At 38.5% G+C, this 20,102-nt stretch overlaps 1 long non-coding RNA gene across 1 annotated transcript in view; it reads left to right on the forward strand.

Annotated features, from left to right (window-relative positions):
• LOC102147427 (uncharacterized) overlaps positions 1–17,648 on the forward strand; it is a 275,708-nt gene extending 258,060 nt beyond the window's left edge. The window contains exons 6-8 of the long non-coding RNA XR_002807849.2: positions 2,129–2,196; positions 12,999–13,094; positions 17,131–17,648. This is a non-coding gene — a long non-coding RNA (uncharacterized lncRNA). The remainder of the gene's footprint in view (positions 1–2,128; positions 2,197–12,998; positions 13,095–17,130) is intronic.
• Positions 17,649–20,102: the final 2,454 nt, after the last annotated feature.

The following is a 20,102-nucleotide window of genomic DNA, read 5'->3' on the forward strand; positions in this document are numbered from 1 at the left end:
TTGGATGGAGTTCTGGTCAACCAAAAGAGAGAATCCAAGAGGAGATAAATATTAGGGGTTGGAGGAGGTAAGTTCATCTAGGGAACTTTTAAACTTAAGATTTTGTGGCACATCCATATGGAGATGTCCTGGGGGCAGTTAGTTATATAGTTCTGACACTTGGGGATAAGATTTGGGCATGAGATCCAGACTTGGATGTCATCACTATACAGATAATACCAGAAGCTCTTGATGTGGAAGAGATTACCCAAAGAAACTGAGGAACGAGGAGAAAAGAAGACCAAGGACTGAACTTTGAGGAATGACAGCTTTTAAGAGTGAGCCTGTAATGGAACTGGAAAGGAGATGTCAGAGGGATGAGGGAGGAATCTTGAGAGAGTCATGTTCCAGAAGCTAAGCTACTGAGAGAGAAGTAGTCAATGGCATAAAATACCTCAGAGATGTCAAGTAAGGTAAAGACTGTGAAGTGTCCTTTATTTGACTATTTGGAGGTCTTCTGTGACTGGAGCCTAAGCACTTTCAAGGGAGTACAGGAGCCAGAAAGACAAAACTTCGTAATCAGAGTAAATAAGAGAAAGTGTTTCCATACAACTGTACCTTCCTGGTATTTTCAGACAGTATTGATTACATGCAGAATTTTGCTACCTGTTATATCATATGGAGGGCAGAGCAAGCAGAATTTTACAGAAAATTGTTAGTCTTTTATTGTGAACTCTATACTTCTGATGTGAAAAATATCTGGTGAGAACAGGGTTATGTCATAGACAATTTCAGAAACCCAAAATACACGTCTTTCAGAATCATCTAGTTGCTATATTTGTGTCTATTTAGACTGTTCTTCACCATGTCAGGTATCACCTGGCTCTCATTCAGGCTAAGCGCTTTAATTCTGATCAAATAATAACAGTTTACAAGTCAGAGACATCATTTAAAATGATGAATTACTATCTTTGGCTCAATCTAAGTTCACTTGAGCTGAGGATTAGATTGAGGTTTCTAGCTATGTATCTTAACACCCTCCTTAGAGATCTTGTGTGTGTAAATCACACAACCACAGAATTAGGCCTTAAGGTTAAAAAGATACGTATATATATATGAGTGACTATATATACAATTTTTATGTGTGTGTGTGTGAGGCAGATTAGCCCTGAGCTAACATCTGTTGCCAATCTTCCTCTTTTTGCTTGAGGAAGATTGTTGCTGACTAACATCTCTGCCAATCTTCCTCTATTTTATAAGGGATGCCACCACACCATGGCTTGGTGAACGGTGCTAGGTCCACACCCAGGATCCGAACCAGTGAACCCTGGGATGCCAAGGTGGAGTACATGAACTAGACCACTATGCCACTGGGCCAGCCCTGTGAATGACAATATTTTTAAGACACTTTAGATAACTCTGGCTCTAAATGGAAAGTGCAGAGAAGAGAAAAAGAAAGGAGAAGATAAAAGATAAAATTACAGAAGAGGAAGAAAAGGGAAAAAAAAAATCAAAAGGTAATCGTCACCATGAGAGTATTGTCTAGGAGCTCATGTAAAAAAAACACCTGAAACGAAGGCCTTTACAACAGCAGAAAACTTGGCTGCAGTATGGCCTCATTGCAAGCTTTCTACTCTCTCTGGGCTTTCCTAGCATAGGAAGTATGCAAAAAAATTAAATGGCCTCACTGCCCTTTAAAACTACCTAGAAGCCTCATGTCAAGAAAACCTGACTACCGGGGCTGGCCCCGTGGCCGAGTGGTTAAGTTCGCGCGCTCCGCTGCAGGCAGCCCAGTGTTTCGTTAGTTCGAATCCTGGGCGCGGACATGGCACTGCTCATCAGACCACGCTGAGGCAGCGTCCCACATGCCACAACTAGAAGAACCCACAACAAAGAATACACAACTATGTACCGGGGGGCTTTGGGAAGAAAAAGGAAAAAATAAAATCTTTAAAAAAAAAAAAAAGATTAAATGAACTAGAATATGTAAAGTACCAAGACCAGAGTCTTGCACAGAGTACTCACTCAATCAGTTGCTATTGTTTTATCATTATTAATGTTGTCATCAAAAAGAAAGGGGATTTTTCTTGGAATTTTTGCTTGGGACCCTATTATTTTATCTTGTCCAACTGAATGAAACTAATTACAGGTGCTGTGATAGAAGGACACACACTAAGCCCCAGATTATTGAGAAATCCTCAGCCTGGCCAGGCCCTGGTGAGTATAACTTCCAGTATCTCGACCTTTGCACTCTCTGTGGGTGCTCAGGAAATGAGAGAGGATTTATAGAATGTCCTCCCCACTTTTTCTAATTATGGTTTTATTTCTTGTCAAAGGGAGAATATTTTCCTACATGTCACATCCTCAACTTTGATATATTATCCAAGATAAGTTACAGCAGCAGCTCTTACTTCTCCAGATGTTAGCTCCTACTTGGGTGGCTGAATAGCTTTCATCCTTGAGACCAGAAAAAGTCTCATCTTCAGAAACAATGCTATGATGCACTAACAACACTAAATTAATTTCCTGTCTTGGGTGGGTCCAGAGCATTCCAGTAAGGTCACAAGTATGTTATGGACTGTGAAAGAGTAAAAAATATGCTCCCTTCTTTTGCAAGCTTCCCCAAGATCCATGTGAATGAAGCACACTGACCTCATGCTTTCATGTAAAGTATTATTGATATCAGAGCTGGCAGAGGAAAAGGATGACTGGGCCAGGCAAGGACTGAGCAGGGAGGCGCTGTTAGCATATTTTGACATTCGGCCTGTCTCTGGCTGAGAACCTTGAAGATCATCCATGCTTATCCCTCTGAATATAGATTTCTTTTCCTTAGGAATAGAATTTTCAGCAGGACACCCATAAGCAAGCTGTGACGTGCACTCATAGCCAGCAAGTGGCTCTCTGAGGGTTCCACCCATCATGATCATCACCGGGTTATCTTTGCATCTTCCCTCAGTCCTGAGTCTCTACTCCACTCATTCTAGTTGTCTGACGGTACAGGCTGCACAGAGTCAATCAAGCAAGCATCTATCTATAGGGCCCAGTTATGGGCCTAGTGCTATGTATCTTCTTCTTTTTTTTTCCCTAAGGATTGGCACCTGAGCTAACATCTGTTGCCAATCTTCTTCTTTTTTTTTCTTCTTCTTCTTCCCAAAGCCCCCTAGTATATTGTTGTATATTCTAGTTGTAAGTCCTTCTAGTTGTGCTATGTGGGATGCTGCCCCAGCATGGCCTGATGAGCGGTGCCATGTCTACTCCCACGATCTGAACCAGCAAAACCCTGGGCCACTGAAGCAGACCATGCAAACTCAACCACTTGGCCACAGGGCTGGCCCTTGTACCTTGTATTGTCCATGTAAAAGAATTCTGTGACTTAGTCTCTTTCTGCCAAGTTTGGAAGACAACGTGAGCATGTCCAAAGTGATTAAAAAGTTATAAGTATCTAAATAGTAATGCGAACCTCCAAGGTAGGAGTCCTACAGTAAGGGAATTCAAGGTTGGCTTTAGTTCCGTGATGGAAAGGACCTGAGCAAGAGGAATTCAGCTGAGCCTTGGAGGATTGGTAGGTTTAGAGAAGGGTGTTCCAAATAGTGGGAACTAAAACCACAAAGGCTGAAGTGTGCAGAGTAGGTGTGTGGGACTGGGGTAGGGGACTGAGGAAGAGGGTGAGGTCAAATGACAGGAGAATTGAGACTATTGAGACTATTATACGGGGAGTTGCATAAAGTCAGTGAGGAACCAGGAGGAGCTAGATACTGTGTGTTGGCTGTTTTACCTCGTTTTTAGGGCTGCAGTGATGGCCTGGCACAGAAAGCTCTCATTTGTCCTTAGTCCTCTCTCTCACTCCCACCGCACACCAGCACCACAATCCATCGTGAAGAAGGGTTGTTCACACCAAGAATGGTGTGCTTGAACCCACCCTGTTGCTGACCAGGAACAAAGGCTCAGACTTTCAAGCACCCTTGTGCATTAAGTGCATGGCCTCTGCACACTGACCTCAGCTCCCAATGGGAGGCTGCTTTCTAGAAAAGATTTCACCAACTGCCTTTCTGCTTCAAGATGGTAAAACCAGCATTCAACTCTTTTGGTTTTAATTTTAGTTCTCGTTCAACACTTCCCCAGTGAAAGAGGCAAAGAAGAGAATTATCTTTCTCAATATTCCCTGTTCTCAGCAAAAATCACATAGGTCTTTTTCCCTTCAACAACCAGAATACAAGTTCTCACCTGCTTCTGGGTCCTGATACAATGCATAAGTAGGGTTTTTATGTATATTTCTCTGGCTGGACTGTGAGCTCTCCAAGGACAAGACACTATGCCCCACGTGCCACATTCGTCTTTGCACCCCAGTGCTTAATAGAGTGGCTGATGCCTATTGAATATTAACAAATAGAAAAGGAGAAAGATTCCAAAAGAGTTTCTAGCCTTTGTCCTGAAATTCTTTCTAGGACAAAGCAGATCATGAATGAATGAATGAATGCATGCATGCTTACTCCACCCAACACAGTGCCATTAAACTCCTTAAGTTTAGGTTAATGTTTCCTTTAAACTGAAAAAGATTGGATGTCCCCATTAAATCATGAAGTCTTTTCCAAAATGCCAGCTAGCGATGAGCAAGGTCTTATACTCACACAGGGTAATTTTGCTAAAGAGGAGAGTGCAGGTTAGGTTACAGAGTTTCAGGTATTTATTGGGAAATTAGAAGATGGTGACACCACACAATGGACCGCTTTATGTGTCTCATGTGATGGAAGGAAGGGCTCAGATTATGGGAAAGGGTGCTAAGGAGGGAGATGAAAGTGCACAAAAGACCACATTGCTTCTTCCTCATTTGACCTTTAGTTAATTAAGTTGCACAATTTTGCCACATTCAAGGAAGAGACCATGTTCTTATCCCTAGAAAACCATTCCTTCCCTCTAAATGCAGAATTTAGCAGTTTTTCCAGAAGTTCTTGTGCACATCAGGCTGAAGTCTTTTTTCTCCCCCCTAAAAAAAATTTCTATGGAGAAAAGAGAAAAATGAGCATTCTAAAATCAAATAGGGATCTAGAAGAGGAAAAGAACAAGACACTACTGGATTTATTAAGAAAATCTGTGTCACAAATAAATTATTAAGAAACTGCAATATTACCTTTAAAGAAAATTCCCCAAGGTCCCTAAAAATTAGCTAGGATAAAGGTGACAATTTGGTGGCCTTTTTTAGAGGCCTAGTGCATAAACGTTAAGAAAATGCCCCCAAAGTGCTTGCATAGCTTTCTCCAACATGGGTATTGCCTTATTTTTCTTTGGATTTTAGCACTTTTTATCACCAATTCGAGAACTAACTAAAATTAATTTATCTTGTCCAAATTTGTCCCAGTGTTTAAAAGGACACACCATCCAGTGGCATTGTATTTAGGTCGATCGGCAGTTTTGCCAAGAAGAGAACAGAAGTGAGGTGGAATGATGTAGTCACGGTGGCAAAAGAAATTCCTCAAACTGAAGACACAGATGTCTCCTTTGGCTATCACACCATGGCAGAATCCTGAGCCTCATGCTTTTTAATAGCCACTCCCTCCACTCCTGCCCACAAGCACACAATGCACTCATACACCCTCACCTCTACTTCCTTCTGGGAGCCTTTCCTGCACAGCTCTCACTCACCCCTCCTTTCTAAAAACACCTAGAGATAATATCCACTCTGCATCTTATTGTCTGGCTCTTCTAGTGTTTCGTATAAGCACTCTCTGTCTCTAATCAAACTGCAAAGTCCTTGCGGATGAGGGACTGTGCTTATGTACTATTTCTCTTAAGACCCTCACCTGGTCCTTATGTTGTGTTGAATTTGTCCTAAGCACTTAGAATGTAATGGTTGATGGATTGTTCTAGATAGAACCTCTCATCCTGAAGGTCTGTTTAGTATCTCTATCTTAAGTGAAAATTTTTCAAACATAAAGTCTTCTGGAGTCCCCAAGAGAAAAGAGAGAGTAGAATTTACCATCACTTTCCCTAATTCAGCCAAGGAAAAAGTAACAAATTATACACAAGGGCAACTATAGGGAGGTTTCTCATCCAATCATATTTCCCCCTCTGGAATATATGTCCTGCGTCATGGATTGACTGTGTCCTTGAGATCCAAAAGGCCAAGAAGTTGTCCCACAACATCAGAAAGAAAAGAAAACAGATATTTTTCCTCAAAAACTTTGGCATTAACTCCATAGGGGGACACCTTGGTGTCAGAAATCATGTAGAAACTCCATTTCCTGGTGATTACAGACATGTTTCATCGGTGGCAGATTCCCAAAGGGTATATCTGTCTCCTTTATATCACTTGAATTGCCTTCAGATTGCAAGCTTCTTCAGGCCATGAACTTGTTCCCTTTGATTTTGTAGTTCCCTCCATTTCTCCTAGAGATTGATTACATGGTATTCAATAAATATTTGATTAAATGACACCTTCGTTTGTGATTTTTATTTCAATTACTGGTATGCATTATAATAGTTACTCTCAGTCAGGGCAATAACTCTCCTCCCACTAACGTGGTATCTTGAAAGGATTTTGTTCCTTAACTGAGGCTTATAATCTACATTGATCAGTGAGCTGATATAGCAGAAGGGTGAAGAGTTCAGTCTCAAAGTCAAACTACAGGAGCTTGTAACCTGGCTTTGCTACTTATTTCTTGCGTGAACTTGGACAAGTTTCTTATCTTCTCTATATCTCAGTTTCTTTATTTGATATGGACTTGTTATGAGGAGTAAATGAGATGATCTACATAAAGTACTTAAAACAGCACCTGGTACCAATTAAATGTTCAGTAGATATTAGTTATTGTTAGTCATTCTTCTTGCCCAGCTCCAGAGGGTAAGTCAGCCACCTGGAGTTCTGGACACATTCTCTTTGGACTCTGAATTTGGAACCTCCACTCTGAAACAGAGATTCTTTCCTGTACAAGAAGGAAATTTCCAGGGCCTCATATAGATGATTTTTTCTTAAATTTTATGTGATCAGACCAAAGTCTGATAGAAATACTTAGAATTGGATAGTATTTTGGAATGTGTTGTGATCAACATGACCTGTGAAAACAGCTGAGTGATTAACTTCTTGAAGTGGGTGTCAAGAAATTGCTATCTTATTTATGTTTCTAATTCTGAGACTGCACTGTCTGGAGAAATTACTTTCTTTTTGTATTTAGATTTTCCTTAAGATAATCTCTGAAAAATAATATTCTTTCCTTTTCTACTGTTGGAGAATGTCCAAAAGCCCTCCAAGCGTTCCTTCCAAACAGGAGCTAAACACGAGGAAATAAAAACCCTTCCTGGTTTGTAGTTTCTCAAATCTATCTTTCTGTTTCTGCAATAAACTAATTGAGAAAGAAGTTGGATGATTTTCTCTCATCAAAAACAGAATTCACAAAGAGGAACCTATTGCATGAGGGAAGACATTGTTTAATATGGATTCACTTTCAGGGTAGGATAACATTAGGTAGGAATCATTTTGTTGAAATTTTTCTATGACCTGAGTTAAGATTGCAAAATGCAAATCTCAAGTTATCCTGAGAACCCTCCACAAGGATGTCAGTGATTTTACAACTCTCATCCAAGTACTCTTGAATCTTTGGTTAATCAGAATAACGCAAACTTGGCCAATCTCAGAAGTCCCTGAGTATTCTGAAACAAATATTTCTTTTTTTTATTGAAATATACTTGATGTATAACATTGTGTAAATCTAAGGTGTACAACATGTTAATCTGATACATTTATAAATTGTAATATGATTGCTATTGCAGTGATAATTAATACCTCTATCACATTACGTAATTATCCTTTTTTAAGTGGTTGAAATAATTAAGTTCTAGTCTCTTAGCAAGTTTGACGATTGTAGTGCAATATTGTTGTCTATGTTCACTATGTTCACTGCACATTAGATCTTGGAGCTATTTACTACTCATTGCAAGTTTATGCTTTTGAACAACATCTGTCCTAATACAAATATTTCTGAAGGCATTCTTCACCACAGATAAGAAACTGTCTTGTTAGTGAAGAAACAGTAATAATAGCAAGTGACATCCCAGCATATCTCTTTATAATTTATAAATGTCATTTTATATACCTTACCTCATTTAATCCTCACAATATTGGAATAGGTTATAAAAGATATAATTATCCCTATTTTTATACTTGAGAGGCCAGAAGAAGAGAAGTCAGTAGAGATGATAGGGAATGGATGGCCACTCATTCATTTATCCATCCATTCATTCAATAACCACTAATGAATAATTATGTGTGCCAAACTCTGGGAGGATATAGCAATAAACCAAATCTTTACAAAACCTATAGCTTAATGAAAGTAACTGACAGTTAAAGAGATAATAACAATAAAACAAGATAAATGTTGGGATATGAATCTCTGAAATCAAAGAGCAGAGAACCTACTTTAAAGGTTGACAGGCCTCCTCAAGGAATTTATATTTCAGCTGAGATAGAAGGGATGAGTAAGGAGTTAGTCAGCTAAAGCAGAAGTGGGAAGGAGTACTCCTGGGGGACAGAACATCATGTCCCAAGGACCGGAGTTGAGTGAAGACAAATAGTACTCATCAAGAAACCAAAAGAAGTTTGGCATGATGAGTGTAAAATGCAAGATGGAAAAGTCAAGAGATGAAGCTGGAGAGTTAGACTAAGGACCAAAATCATATAGAACCTTGTAATTTATTTTAAGGGCAATGGCAAGACTAAAATTAAGGTAGCATAAAAAAAGATAGGACAGTAGACTATCTTGGAGGTAAAGGACCAGGGAGAGTTTCAGGAATATAGTCAATCACATTAATCTTATAAAGAAGTCAAAGAATAAGAGAATTGAGAATAAGCCATTTGAGATGTCATGGATGACCTTAACATTTTCACTTTGATGATGGAGGTGGAATACAAGCTCCACATATGATTGAAAGACCAGGAAGTAGAAGCAAAGGGTGTGTAGATTCTGGTTTGAAAAGCTCAATTCCTCTATTGCTAGAGTCTAGGTACCAGGATCAAAGAAAGTTTTTTCAAGATAAAGACATTTAAACGTGTTTGAAAGCACAGGAGAAAGGTTGGGTATAAAGGTAGAAATTAAAGATATCTTGAAGTCATTAAACACTAAAGATGAGGTAATGCACATCATAGTGGCTATAGTTAATAATACTGTATTGCATATTTGAAAGTTGCTAAGAGAGTAGATCTTAAAAGTTCTCATCATAAGAAAAAATTTTTTAGCTGTGCCTGGTGAAAGATATTAATTAGACTTGTTGTGATCATTGTTCCACTATACATACAAATATTGAATCATTATGTGGTACACCTGAAACTAATATAATGTTATATGTCAATTATATCTCAATTAAAAAAAGGTTAAGGAAGTGGAATACATGGGAAGAGTTATAATGAAATGCCCAGGTGAGCAAGAAGGCTCAGAAAAAGAGCTGTGTGCATATTTTTAAAGCCCAAGTACCAAAGCCAATCCTACTCATTGCCCTCTCCCTGGCTACTTGCTTACTGGCTATCTATAATAATACTCCTGAGAAGCTTTGTCTTTTTATCACTTGGTCTATCTATAGTGGGACACTTTCATGTTGGACCCAATTCATTTATCTTGATCTCTGAGATGATGTTAAGGTGATATTAAGAATTGCTAAGTCTTGGCGTATGGAAAGACAACATAGAAAATAAATTCTGACAAATAAATATAGGCCTCTCCATCCTGTGAAAAGGGGAAGTGCTCATGTGCAATAAATGGGTGTGGAAAGGTCTTCAGAATTTGAAATGAGATGAGTCAGGCTCTTTTCTTTCATCATTGCAATAACCAAAATGGAAAGTTCTCAGATCATCATCTTCCGTAGGGCATTATCAATCTTTCATCAAAAAGTAGAGACCTCTCACAAGCATTGGCAAGGAAAATAAACCATGTAATACTTCTTCCCCATGCCACCAATCCAATAACAGTAACAAAAAATGCCAACAATGGAGCTTTTCTTAGACATTTCAAGGGATTATGGAGTCAGATACCCTGGAAGATCCCATCTCAAAGTATTTCAAGACCTCTTACGTCTATAAGTGCAGATTCTTCTAGTCCTGCAGCGGAAAAGTAGAGGACAAACCTACATCTTATACAAGCCATAGGCAAAGGATATTGGAAAGAAAATTGATCTATTTGCACATGCCGCAAATCTGGGTAGTGGAACTTATCCAGAAGACTCATTCAGTATTCTAAATATCCTCAACATACTCAAGCAGTGGGCCAAGATCAACAGTGTGAAGTTTAACTGGCACAAATATTAATTCCTGAATCTAGGGTAAATACCATGTGCGCGCATGAACAAAATAGAGGTGACCTGAGAAAAAGATCTGGGTGTTTTGGTTGATCTCGAGTTTAAGACGAGCCAGCATAGCTACTAACAACGTCCACTGCTACTTTAGGCATACTAAAGAAGAATAGTGTTTTCCTTGAGAGAGCAAATTATCTCCCTTTTATACAGATTTATACAGATCAGCCCCATTCCAAAGTGCTTTATTCCAGTTTAAGTATAACCACAACAGGACTGCAGGCAGGGGCAGGACAGCTATTATCATATTTACATACCAATTTATAATATGCAAGTCTGACACACTCTCTGATATTGATGTTGACCCCCATAATCATCCTATGAGATAAATGCTATTATATCCATTTTTATAGATGGTAATGCTGAAATTAAGTGCCTTCACCAAGATAGCATGGTTAACAAGTGGCAGAGCCAGGTCATTGAGTCCTAGACCTCCATTCTTTCATCTGCACCATCCTATAATGACTGTGATGTTTGGCCTAAGGAGAGAAGATTTAGTGGTTCTTGTTAACACTCTTCAAAAATTGGAAAGATCATTATATGGGAAAGGGGTTAGACTTACTCTGGAACGAGATAGTGGATAGATGTTAAGAGAAAGGGATATCAGCAAAGATGGGAAGACTGTCACTGAAGTAGTAGAAAGCTGAAGAAGGAGAATATAAGACAAAGCCAATATAACTAAGGGGGTCAATCAGAAGACTAAACTGTATTCCCTAATAGATCTTTGATTTTTTAAATAGCTTCAGACAAAGTTCGTGAACATGAGTTTCTGCAAATTTTTCCTTTACTCTCATTTTTTTTCTATGAAGTGTTCTTTATTTTCATTATGAAAGCAGAAGTGGAAAAATGAGAGGGAGGATAGGTTAACAATAACTCTGGAAAAGGAACCACTGATAGTTCCATCTGCATAAAACTTTAAGATTGTATCAGCAAAACCTTTTATGGAACACACCAATTATTCCCACCCCATGTGAATGAAGACAGGGAGTAAAGGATGAGAGGCCAATCTTTTTTCAAGGTAATGTCTGTTTCTAGCAGTGCTGTACCCTTCCACATGCTAAAAATTCATTCTAATCCTTCAAAGTACTATATAAAATACCAAATCAGTGTTTACTCTCTCTACCTAATCCCAGTAATAGAGGATGTCAAGACATAGTAGAAAAAGCACTGACCTAGCAGTCAGAAACTGCTTCTAATTCCAGTTCTTTTAGGTACTACCCCTTGACTGGCCTTGGGCAAGCTTGCGCTCACATTTATCTTACGCAATGGGGCTCTGTGACACCTCATATAGAATTTATGAGTGTATACTGTGTAACATGGATTAAGAGTACGTGCTTTAGTATCAGACAAACCTGGTTGTAAGCAGTTCCCTGCTACTTAGATGTCTTCCCTTCAGCACTTTACTGAATTCCTCCAGCTTCAGTCCTTCATATGCTAGTTAAAGTTATGAGTATGAAAACACATATGAGATTATCATGTAAATCCAATGAAAGGAGTCATTGGTCATAATCCCTATATTTTGGAGAAGGCATATTTCAAAAACTTTGAACAAAGTTAGACAGAATTCAATGAAGTACAATTGGAAGAGGGACAGCGAGCAGATCAAGAAAGATGGGAAACTGTCAGAAAGAAATTCCTGACACTACAATAGCATATCACCCAGATGAGTAAGTAAAGAAGGGTGTATAGAAGGATATATGTGGCTACAGAGACAGATTTTCTGATGGGCTCACACCCAGCAGTGTAGAAACAAAAACTGGGAGATGGGGCACACAACCAAGACAATTTCAAAACAGTGGCACAAACCTCCCAGAATAGAACCAGGAAAGCTATAGCCCGAAATGAACAAGGTATGTCAAAAAAGAAATTCTGAAGCAAGAAAATGATTGCTTTACTTGTGCTTTTGTTTCTTACCTGTTTGTTTAAAGAAGACTAACAAGGAAAGGATAAGAGCCTGATTCCTTGGGCATAATAGTGTCACATTAACTTTTATGACAGAGAAACTTGAGTTTCTCAGGAACTGTTTTGCTTTCTGCCACTTTCTGTCTGTAATATTAGTGAACACCTGCTACGTGCTGAGCCTTTTTTAATGAGGAGATATAATCTCTTCTGGCAAGAGGTTGATAGTCCAGGAAGAAGATAGGCATGCAAATAAATGAGTATAAAATATATAATAAAATATACTAAAATAATTACAGTAATAGAGGTGAGTACAAAACCCAGGGAAAATATAACTTAAAAAAATACCCAAATCTGCATGGGGAGTCTAGAAGAGGATTCACAGAAAGAATAGCATTTAGACTGAGACATCTGTCAATGAAATGCTGTACAAACTGGAAAGGGCAACACAGATAAAAGAAAAGAATATGCTAGAACTTCCTGTCATTTTGAATGAGTTTGGCTCTGTTGACTCTGGTGAATTCTTTCAATTTGCTAAAAAAATTTGCTAAGATTTCATAATGCCCGGGAAAATTTTGAAGACAGTAGAGAACCAGAGAAATTTCAGACGACTAAAAATTGGTAAAAATTATTTAGATTTTCAATTTTAAGAGGAAAGATTCAATGAAAGACAGCATGGCTTGTTTGAAAGCAAGGGCTCTGGATTTAGGCTGCCAAGATAGAATTCTGGCTTTACTCCTTACTATTGGGTGACATTAACCAAGTTACCGAGCATCTCTGTTCTTCAGTTTCCTCATCTGTAGAATGGGAGAATAAGAAGATACATTCAAAGAAGTTGTAGTGAGGATTACGCAGAAGGTGCTTAGAAGAGTACCTAGCACATGGTAAGATCTCAATAACTAAGAGCTGTTTTATAATTCTACAAACTACACGCCAAAGTGGTTGGCCTCAAACACGCAAAAGATTCCAAAATAGAAGGTTTAAAAGACTCTTAAAACAGAAAAGGAAGTGGTGATATTTTAGGACCTGGGTGGGTTCACTAATAACAAATCATTTCGAACCCCCACACATTTCCTGTTTGGGCATATGTGTTTTGCTGGCATGGGAAAGGGACTTTGTAGACCTAGCACATATGGATTTTACCAAACAATTTTGCCATCCTTGTAAAAAAGATGGAGAAATACATACAGGTGTACTCGTTGATGTTCTGAGTAGTCACGTCCCTAAGAGTCACTTAAAGGATCTTGCCAAGTACTCAGGAAAGGAATGTACACAGAAGGCTTTGGTAATACACACAGACCAGGAACTTCGCCAGACATGAGAGAAACAAAGTAAAATCATATTCCTATTCTCAAGGTGGTTATAGCAGTTTAGGGAAAAAAGATTTTTATACAAATACTTACTGTAATAACATATACATTTCCAGTACATAGGACAGAGTCGTCAGTTCTGCTTAGGTGATTGTGGAAGGCAAAGAGATCACAGCAAGGAAGCTACCTGGACTAGTTTCGAAGGCTGGTTTCTTGACTTCGTTAAAAGATTTTGAAAGACACCTTCTTATGTTTTTTAAACTACAGAAACTTCAAAATGCATCTGATTATATTAATGGAAATAATTCTATCCATTTATTGCTAAAACAAAACTATCCAAAATATTGAAATGAGTGTTTTAGCTATAACTAAAACCATCATTGTTACAACCATGTCTTATTGTTCAAGATCCACGTTTTCTTACTATCGCTCCTGCGGCAGTGCCTACCCTCCTCTCTACTGCTCCTGCCACTGCAGACCACTCACAGCCTGGACTAACCCAATAGACTCTTAGCTGGTCTTGCTCTGCCTCTCCCATCCATCTTTTACCATGCCACCTGAGCTGCCTTCTCTGAAACATGTCCCTTCAAGCCATACACTTCTAAAATAAAATACAAAAAGCCCAATAGTAAAAGCAGAGATTTCTCGCAGCAGCACAATAGCTGCTTGAGATTTGGCCACCTTTTTGTCCAGCGTCAGTTCCCATCTCCTATCTTCACACATGGCCTTCACCAGGCCATGAGATCACATGTGCTTTCCTCCACACTTCCGTGCCTTTGCTCACACTTCATCCTCTGCCTGGAGGCCTGCCTCCTACTCTTTCATCACACACAAATTCAAATACTTCCCCCTTTTCTCATTTGGCTAGAATTTGTTACTCCTTGATTGTAGCCCTATGCTTATCATAGCACTTGCTTCAGTCTTTACCGTATTGGATGATCTAGCAGAAAAAGAATTGGGCTGGGATTTGGACAATCCAGATATCAATTCCTACATCACTTCTTAAACTCACTGTGTCTCAGTTTCCCCATTTGTCAATAAGAGGTTTGGGATTAATTATCCTTGTATGAGATACCTTTCAACTCTATAATTCTGTGATTTGAATCCATCTCTCTCTCTTACCAAAGGTAGCTTCCTAAATCACAATGTCTGTCTTCCCATTGTCTGTACCACCTAGGTGCACTTTGTACCTAGGAAAACTTTTACAAATATTTGTGGAGTAAATGAATGAATGAATGATTAGACATTTTCTTTCTTCCTTTTTTTCTTTGAGGAAGATTAGCCTTGAGCTAGCATCCGTCACCAAACCTCCTCTTTTTGCTGAGGAAGATTGACACTGAGCTGCCATCTGTGCCCACCGTCCTCTATTTCATATGTGGCATGCCTGCCACAGCATGGCTTGATAAGCAGGGCATAGGTCCACGCCAGGGATCCGAACCGGCAATCCCTGGGCCACTGAAGCAGAGCATACAAACTTAACCACTATGCCACTGGGCCAGCCTCCCTACATATTTTCTTTATATAAAATAAATTGAGACATCGTTATGTTTGTAACTTAAATAAAGTATATTCTCCATTTCACTGTTTCTAGAGAACACCTAAGAAAAGGCAACTACTAAGCACAAGCCATAGACATTGAATCTTCTCAGCATTCATCATTCCAAACACCATGCAACATCAGTATGCAAATATATAAAGTGTGAAAAGGCTGAATGTGTACTTGCTTTCCAGGAGGAACTCTCTGAAGCTAAAAAACACCCCAGAAATTTAAAACAGAGAAAAGGCTACCTAACAGAGTTAGTTGTAAACTAATAACATAAAAATAATTGGCATCTATTGAACTTTCTATTGCCAGACACTGAGCTGAGCTTTTTCTATACATTCTTTTATTTTAATCCTTAAACTATCTTAGGCAGTAGAAATAATTTTCCTTACTTCCCAAATGAGAACACCTAGCCTCAAAGAAGTTACACAAATTTCTCAAGCTCACACAAAGCGTAAGCAGCAGAGTCAGGATTTAAGTTCAGGCCTATCTAAATCTAGACCAGCCTCCTAACCATAGCACTCAATTGCCTCCCATGAAATGATACAGACTAGAAAATAGCAGAGGTTTTTAAATATCTTGAAAAGATATCTTAGAGAATTGATGGACCTCATTTTGTTGAAAGAAAAGAGACCCATTTATACTAACTCAAGGAGAAAGAGTGGTTTGTTGAAATGATTCACAAGGCCTGGAACAGGAACTGAAATTATGTCAGCACCATCTCTGGGAATTGACTGTTTTCAATATTTTCTTTCCATCAAGCTGCATCGTCTCTCCCTCCCTCTCTCCTGTTCATATGGCAATACCTGCTTTTTCTCTTACATCAGCTTTATTCTTCCTGCCTGTCAACAGCTCCATGGCATTGTTTAAATTCTTCTCCACTGCAAATGGTACTTTATCCCCCTATATTCTAGATAAATTCCTAAGAAAGGGAATTGGATTTGCCCAGCTCATTGTATTGTCCAAGGCTGGCTCACACTATGTGTCTTGATCACTCTGCTAGGAAGAAGTTGCCCTGACCAGCCGGGATTAATCCCTAGTCTGCTTGCCAGGTAGATGCCTCTTTCTCTCCCTTAGTTCTGAGATTACCCTGAGATGACTCTCTACCACTCCTCAACGTTTTTCTTCACAACCAAGATTCTACAAAGAGTAGTATAACTTGTCTCACTTTCCGTATACTCCTCATCTGGCAACTATACTTCCCACTTGTTCCTCATTCCTTGAAATCTGTATTCTTCTCCCGTTATATCACTGAAAATGATCTTGCTAATGTCACCAACACTTATCTACCAGCAAAATCCAATGAGCAATTTTCAATTCTTATAGTATTTGACTTCTTGGAGCCTCTAACATTGTTGTCCACTCCCTCATTCTTAATCTCTCTCAGCCTATTGCTGTGGACCCACTTGCTTCCAGTTGATCTCATTGTCTCTGACTGCCGCTCTCTAGGATTCCTTTCCTATGCCTGTCTTCAAATGTTGGTGCTTGTTAGGTCTCAGTTGTTTTCTCCCTTTTCACTCTAAACCATTTCTATAGTGATTTCATGCACTCCAGTAACTTCACCCTAAAGGCTGTTGACTTTCAAATATTCGTTCCGTCACATGCAACTCCTCCTGAATTCCGACTGCATCCTACTAATGCCCACTTGAACATTTTACAAACATCTCAAACCATACATTTATAAAAATTAAATGATTGTCTCAACCACCCCAAATGTTCTCTACTTTTTCCTGCTATATCCCCTACGTGAAAACACCACCATCCTCCTCAGCAAGTCCAAGAAGGTCCTTCCTTTTCTTCATCCCTCACCTTAAATCAATCACTTTATTTGTTAAGACTCTGATTTCAATGAAAAGAAACCAACTTAAGCTAACTGAGGGAGGGGGGAGGGAATTTTTCATAAAGGGACAGTGATTTTCATAGAATCCAAGGACAAGAACACAGCAGGGTCTTATGGGTTGAGAACAGTTCAGTTCCTATCTTTCATTTATGCTTCTCTCTAAATATCTCTTTCATTCTTCTGTCTCAGCCAGATTGACTTTCTCTGATTCTTAATCCACTTTACAGGAGGAATATGAGCTACCCCATAGCTCCCAAATTTTTATCTTCTCCAGTCACCCTGGGTAGTTAATCCTGAACAAGTCAATTCTGGCGAAGAGAATGGACTAACATGGTGAATATGAAGCTGCTGAAACACACTCTGTGGATAAGGAAGTCTGACAAGGAAATCATTTTGAGCTTGGCAGAAACCCAAATGGTATCTACCACAATCACTAAAGACCAATGATTTTTTGTCATAAATTTTTCTCTCGATCTATTCCCTATCCCCATCACCAAGCCATTGTACTTGTTCAGGTTCTCCTTCACCTCTTTTGTGGACTAATTTGCTCCCATTAAAGTAAGTATCATACATGAACTCTTCTGATTATTTGTTTACATACCTGTTTCTTTGCTAAACTTTAAAGTGCCTGAAGACAAGCATTATATCTTTTCATTTTTGTATCCCCACTGGTACTTAGCATAATATCTAAGATATAATTGTCCCCAGGAAATATTTGTTCAATGAATAAAAGATGTATTTGGTATCTGAAGCCTTTGTTTGTTCATTCCTAATCACCTTGGCTTGGATTCCATGCCCGCCAATAACTTTCTGGTTATAATTTGAACACCCATATAATGTTCCTTCACAGAGAGAATGTACTGATCAATAAACTTCCACCTTAGTTTATTTCTCACTCTCTTTTGAATTTGATTATGCAGTCCCTGAGAGTTTTATAAACTCTAAGACTTTGATAAAATTCAGTTTCTGATCTATAAACCTGAAGACTGAATTTCAGACATGGTAATTTCACCACTCTGAAATAACCACTCTGAAAAGCCTTGTTGAAAAAGCAACTCACCACCTGAGATAGCATCTGTCAACATCTGTGCTCAGAAACCACAGTTCGTGTTTCCAAAAATATTCATTTGGAGTAATTAATAACAGATTCAAGGTTCTAGAGACATATATTGCCTTTGCAGAGGGAAAGCATTCCAAATAATCTCACATATTACTGAACTCTTTATTGATCTGTAGAAATAGATGAGGAAAAAAATTCCCATAGAGTTATGGCTTCAAGTTCATGAAAGATCAGTTTTCCTGACTGTTTTTGCCATAAAGAATGATAAGCAACACAATAAATATCGTTCTAAGAATCATTTCGAGAAGATGCACATGGCTGTTTCTAATAAACATATTCAATAAAAGTCAACGGCACAAGCTTAACTTACAATTTGGTGAAAACGTTGCTGTGGTAAAGCAAGCTAATGTGTTCTGGGATGATGCTTCTGGTGAAATGAGTATAATGAAATGATGACTGTCATGATGATGATGGTGGTATGGGTACGGTGGTGATAGCAGCCACCTTTTCTTGAGCACTTGTCATTTAGGTACTTAGAATTTTCCATCCATTACTCAGAGTTTTAAAAAACCTAGAGGAACAGAAGTGAATACGCGAATCTGGGAGGTTGTTTGCAACATATGTATCCTATGTCTTGCTGGTCATTACAACCAAGAATCACTGTCCTTTTTTTTCATTCATTTCAACATTTGTTGAGCTCTTTCAATATTCCAAACACTATTTTAGGTACTAATGATAAAGTATTGAATAAATAAAATGTTTATTTATCTTTGGGCTTATCTTGGGAAGGAAAGAGAATAAGAGAGATGTTAAATAAATATCTCAACTTGAGAAATGACAAAGTTCAAAAACTTAGGAATAAATCCAAATCTTTAATAAAAATAAAATCAATGGCAGCCACCATTTTAGTGTCTCCTATGTATCAGGAACTTTACATACATGAGTCGGTATTTTAAACCTATTTTACATTTATTCCTTGATTCGACAAATAGTTATTAAGCTCCAACTATGGATCAGGCATTGGATAGTAAACAAAACAACAGTAAATAGTATTGGATAGTAAACAAAACAAGAAATTAAGTGTCAGAGAGAGCAAGTAATTTGTCCAAGACCCAAATAAGTAGTAAATGGCAAAACTGAGATTTGAAAATGAGTTTGTCTGACTACAAAAGTAGAAGCAGAGAAACTGGTTACGAAGTGATTGAAATAATCCTGGTGACACAGATAAGTGAGAACAGAAAAGAGATCAGATTCTCTTTGAGGGTAAAGAAAATATGATTTCCTAACAGATAAGATGGGTAATAGACAGGAGTCAAGAATGACTCCACAACTCAGAGGTTTTTGGCCCAAACAACACAAGTGAAACGAAGGGGGCTTCAAGAAAAGCTGATTTGGGGAAACATTAAGAGATTCATTTTGGACATGTTGAATTTGAGGTGTCCATTATACCTCCAGTGTGAAATTGTTGAGTAGCAGTTGGATTTACAAGTCTGAAGCAAAGAAAAACAAGTTGGGCTAGAGATAAATATTTGAAAGTTGACAGCAAACAGGTAGATAATGTGATATTGATTGTGGCAAGGCTCATAGGCCTTAGATTGCCGATGTTAAAGTGCCAATGTTGCTATTAGGTTATGAAAAGTGAAGAGCCTGACCTTCGTTCAGACCCAAATAGAGGATAGAAGGCCATTTGCTTTTGTGATGAGAGATGGATTATGGTAAATCTCGTGGGTGCCATCAATGTTGGTTTTGCTTTCTTGATTTTTTTGGTTTTGTTTTACTGATTTTTTTTTAAATTTGTTTAGAAGCTTTGACTCATTTTAAATACTTGGAGAAATACTCAGCTGAAATTCAAAGTTGCATGCCATAAAGCAGTGGTTCTTAAACTGTAGGGTGCATAAGAATAACGTATGGATCAGAGTTTGTGAAAAATTTGATTGCTAGGCCTCACTCCTAGAAATGTTTATTCAGTAGACTGTGAATGGGGCCTAGGAATCACCTTTTTTTTCAAACATGCTGGGTGAATCCAATGTAAATTCCACCGACCTCACTTTGAAAAACTCTGCCACTGATCATTGAATAAATTGTTTTGCCTTAGGATATTGTAAAGAGGTTGCTTCTTGGTGTATCTTCCTAGGGAAG

Source organism: Equus caballus, chromosome 5 (genome assembly GCF_041296265.1).
Source record: "Equus caballus isolate H_3958 breed thoroughbred chromosome 5, TB-T2T, whole genome shotgun sequence".
Classification (NCBI taxonomy): domain Eukaryota; kingdom Metazoa; phylum Chordata; class Mammalia; order Perissodactyla; family Equidae; genus Equus; species Equus caballus.